Below are 4,882 nucleotides of genomic sequence, written 5' to 3' on the forward strand. Positions count from 1 at the left end.
TCAGTCCAGTGAAGTATTTCTTTGCAGCATTTTTGATGAAGTTCTCTTTGTGGATGAGTTTTTGTGTACTTTTGAGGGAGGTTAACTGTAGCATGTAAGGAGGCTGATAGCAGCCTCGGCGCCCTTCACCCCCCTTCCCCTTTCTTCGGTGCTGCCAGAGCGGCGTTTTCATTGGTCAAGTTAGTTGTGACGTATGAATTAGCCATGTTAGTTTATAAAAGACAGACGTGTGAGAAATTAAGGTACTGACAATACCCGAAACCCACGTCTCCCCTGTTTGGGATTCAGGGTCAACAAAACACTAAGTTTGATAGCGTCTTGGCAAGCTAACCGACTTAACCCGTTAGGGACCACGATCCCATATATGGGATCGGTGAAACAATTGCACATAGAAGAAGTTTGGTTGGAGATTAATTTCATATCTGTGTTAGAGATTATCAAGGGACACAACCTCTAACATTGAAATGTGATACGTCGGTAATCTCCCTTGTTTTGAAGTCACCAGCTGTCATTTGATATCGCCACGCGCCGTTTTGAAAGCAAAGATGACAACGTCACGAAGGTAAGCAAATATTGCCATGTCTAATAACATTTTTGTAAAGGTATTAAGAATAAAAGTTGTTGTTTACATCATTATCCGAAATGTGTCTTCAAAGTTTTGTCTCTGAGTCTGTCAGCATGCTTGCAATGTATTCATAAACTGCGATCCCATATATGGGATCGTGGTCCCGAGAGGGTAGGGGTTTTCCGTTTTTGGTTATTTGAAGTATGATTGGTGTTTCTTGCAGAACATTCAATGTGAACCAAGTAGTAAGCATTCTGGAAGACCTAGGGACTTTTGAAGAAGCTACAGTCTACATTGAGCCCCCTGCTGTTGGTGAGGACACGGATGAGGACAGCGGTGATGAGGATGATGGGGGAGTGGTGTCAAATCTGAACAGAAACCAACTACTTGCTGGGTCCGTTGCAACCATCGTACGGCAAGGAGTTCGTTCTTCAGTCAGAAGAAGTTGGCGTCTACCCTATGAAAATGGCCACCAGATGGTCAAGAGCGCAGAAAAAGGCAGTGCAGATTGGGCAACCATCCCTCATCAAGCACTATAATAACACCATGGGCGGCGTGGACAGATGCGATCAGAACATCTCCAAGTACCGCACACAGATCAGGTCAAAGAAGTGGACGTGGCCCCTGGTGGCTTATTGCATCGATCTTTGTGTTCAGCAGGCATGGCATCTCTATAGAGCTACCCCTAAAGCTGCTGATGATCCCATGGACCTTCTGGCCTTCCGTCGATCCATTGCTCAAGCATACCTTGCTCGTGGTCCTCGTCACGCACATCCAGGACGCCCACGCGGATTCTCTCCACTTCATCACAGGGTTCCAGACCAGATACGGTTTGACCGCCTGGATCATCTTGTGCAACCTTGGGCCACACAGCTGAAGTGCATCCACTGCGGCATGAAAACCAAACACCGGTGTGTAAAGTGCAAAGTCGGCGTTCACGATCGCTGTTTCATCCAGTACCACACCCAGTGATAGGACATATGACAGTTTCATCTCTTATCTTGCTGCTTCATCATCGTTTTATCCGTTGTCGTTCGCAATGAAGAGACATATCATTTCTTCCTGGCTTTCCTAGGAATGGGAGAACTCTATTTCCTGCCTCTACGTTTTGTTCGGTATTATTTGGCTTCAAAGATATTGAATTGATATATTTTATTCCTTTATGGCACCCACGATCATGTTTTGATTATCACAAGCAGTGAATGGACAGAATATCAAGTATCTTTTGTTGTATCACAGCCAGTGAATGAACAAATAATTGCCACTTCTTCAGTTGTCATGTGTAATGAATTGACAAAATCGTCACCATTTTCCTCCATTACCATGCTCAGCCAATTGACATTTGATCACCCCCCCCCCCATTCCCCGTTATTATAATGAGTAAATTGAGAAATGTTCTCTTTGAGAATAGTGAAACAACTCCTTTATGTCACTGTCACGAATTATGTTGCAAAAATACTTGGTTTGGTGAGTTTGTTTTTACAGTAATTTTTTTTAGGATTTTCAGTGTTATTTTGCTTCAAAGTACACAAAAAGTACAATTTCTTTTGTGTTATAGTTCACAACTGATGTGCTGGGGAACATGTACCTGAATCATCTTATCTGTTTCATTAAACCTGCTTAAATGAAGTTTCAATCCTCTTGTGTTGTATTTCGTGTTTTATGAAAACCCCTGCCCTTTCGGGACCACGATCCCATATATGGGATCGGCATATTTTGCCTCCAAAACCTACTTTATTCTTAAAATTAACACAAATTTTTGTCTAATATGTTAATGTTACATAATAATCTCCATAATATCGAAAAATGGAGCCAAAAAAAATGTTGGTCCCTAATGGGTTAAGGGTCAAAGTGTTATACCAGACTCTCATTTAGAGCTGAAGCGATACTTGTCTTGAGAACGGCTGTGGGAGGGTCCCAGCTTCTCGGAGTATACAGTTGTAAGCTCTTAACCGTCCCCCGGAATCTTGGCAAACTAACCGACTTAAGGGTCAAAGTATATTATACCAGACCCCGCCCTGTGGACTAAACTTAACGTTCCGCAGTCCCAGAGTCTCGACTCTAATTTTGGCTGAAGCGATACTAGTCTTGTCTTGCGATCGGCTGTGGGCGAGTCCCAGCTTCGTATTCGAGTATGCAGTTGTAAGCTCTAAGTTGGTCACCATAAAGAGACCAAAAAAGGCAGTGTTCGTGCGGCGTCGCTTGATCTTTCCCAGGCCCCAAACCCCTGCCCACATTTTCAGTCATTTTAGGACTTAGATTTTCTTTTTGCAGTAGCGTATTTTGATAAGGGTACCTACGGATCATGCCCAGATTTTTATTTTTGCAGTAGCGTATTTTGCTAAGGGTATCTACGGATCATGCCCAGATTTTATTTTTGCAGTAGCGTATTTTGCTAAGGGTATCTACGGATCATGCCCAGATTTTCTTTTTGCAGTAGCGTATTTTGCTAAGGGTATCTACGGGTCATGCCCAGACTTTCTTTTTGCAGTAGCGTATTTTGCTAAGGGTATCTACGGGTCATGCCCACATTTTCTTTTTGCAGTAGCGTATTTCCCTAAGGGTACCTACGGGTCATGCCCACATTTTCAGCGAATTAGGACTTGAAATATTGTTAGGGGAGAAGGAAAATTACAGAAAGAGACTTTACAAAATGGTGTCAGAGAGAGAAAGACTGATAGTGAACCAATGTACTGATATTTTGTTTGTTTGTTTGTTTAACGCCCGGCCGACCACGAAGGGTCATATCAGGGCGGAATGTACTGATATACTTTCTGCAAAGAACCTATGCATTGTATTGAGTTGTTTTCATGATTTGTTTTGATTCAATACAATTTGGAACTTGACCTGATTTTTCTTGAGTTCATATTCTGTTTGTCTGTTCGTCTTGTCGTGTGATTGCCATCCTGACAAATGCCTTTCAAACACAAATAACATCTAAGACACAGACACAGATAACAAGAAAGGTAGGTTGTTGGAACGTTTTTCTTGTTTTTTGATTCTGAATTTTGGAACGTTGGCAGTCTCTTTGCTTTTGGATTTACAGACACAGATAGTTAAGAGTAAATGTGAAGCCACGACCGCTCGGCTTTACACCTGTGTCTGCGAAAAGTTATGTGCCTTTGCTTCTGTCAGTGTCCGTGTTTCTGTATCTGCATTTCAGTCTTTGTGTTTTTGTGCACGTGTTTAGGGTTCTGTGTCTTGCTTTCTGTCTGGGTGTCTGTTTCTAGGTTTCTGTGTCTAGGTTACTTTGTCTGGGTGTCTGTTTCTAGGTTTCTGTGTCTAGGTTACTTTGTCTGGGTGTCTGTTTCTAGGTTTCTGTGTCTAGGTTACTTTGTCTGGGTGTCTGTTTCTAGGTTTCTGTGTCTAGGTTACTTTGTCTGGGTGTCTGTTTCTAGGTTTCTGTGTCTAGGTTACTTTGTCTGGGTGTCTGTTTCTAGGTTTCTGTGTCTAGGTTACTTTGTCTGGGTGTCTGTTTCTAGGTTTCTGTGTCTAGGTTACTTTGTCTGGGTGTCTGTTTCTAGGTTTCTGTGTCTAGGTTACTTTGTCTGGGTGTCTGTTTCTAGGTTTCTGTGTCTAGGTTACTTTGTCTGGGTGTCTGTTTCTAGGTTTCTGTGTCTAGGTTACTTTGTCTGGGTGTCTGTTTCTAGGTTTCTGTGTCTAGGTTACTTTGTCTGGGTGTCTGTTTCTAGGTTTCTGTGTCTAGGTTACTTTGTCTGGGTGTCTGTTTCTAGGTTTCTGTGTCTAGGTTACTTTGTCTGGGTGTCTGTTTCTAGGTTTCTGTGTCTAGGTTACTTTGTCTGGGTGTCTGTTTCTAGGTTTCTGTGTCTAGGTTACTTTGTCTGGGTGTCTGTTTCTAGGTTTCTGTGTCTAGGTTACTTTGTCTGGGTGTCTGTTTCTGGGTTTCTGTGTCTAGGTTACTTTGTCTGGGTGTCTGTTTCTAGGTTTCTGTATCTAGGTTACTTTGTCTGGGTGTCTGTTTCTAGGTTTCTGTGTCTAGGTTACTTTGTCTGAGTGTCTGTTTCTAGGTTTCTGTGTCTAGGTTACTTTGTCTGGGTGTCTGTTTCTAGGTTTCTGTGTCTAGGTTACTTTGTCTGAGTGTCTGTTTCTAGGTTTCTGTGTCTAGGTTACTTTGTCTGGGTGTCTGTTTCTAGGTGTCTGTGTCAGAGTATCTATGTATGGGGATTGTATGTTCGGGTTTCTTTTATGTCTGGGTTTCTATGCCTGTGTTTCTTTGTGTAACTGTGTCTGTGTTTCTATGAATTGTATTCTATGTCGTGGTTGCGATGTCCGTGTTTATATGAGTGAGTTTGTTTT

The 4,882-nt window shown here is 42.4% G+C and overlaps 1 long non-coding RNA gene across 1 annotated transcript; it reads left to right on the top strand.

Moving 5' to 3' along the window:
* The first annotated feature begins 339 nt into the window (after positions 1-339).
* On the top strand, positions 340-2,194 carry LOC138946199 (uncharacterized). The gene is made up of 2 exons (XR_011449206.1): positions 340-562; positions 789-2,194. It is a non-coding gene; the product is annotated as an uncharacterized lncRNA (long non-coding RNA).
* The last annotated feature ends 2,688 nt before the right edge of the window (positions 2,195-4,882 follow it).

The sequence above is a fragment of the Littorina saxatilis genome, linkage group LG1 (assembly GCF_037325665.1).
Source record: "Littorina saxatilis isolate snail1 linkage group LG1, US_GU_Lsax_2.0, whole genome shotgun sequence".
Taxonomy (NCBI): Eukaryota; Metazoa; Mollusca; class Gastropoda; order Littorinimorpha; family Littorinidae; genus Littorina; species Littorina saxatilis.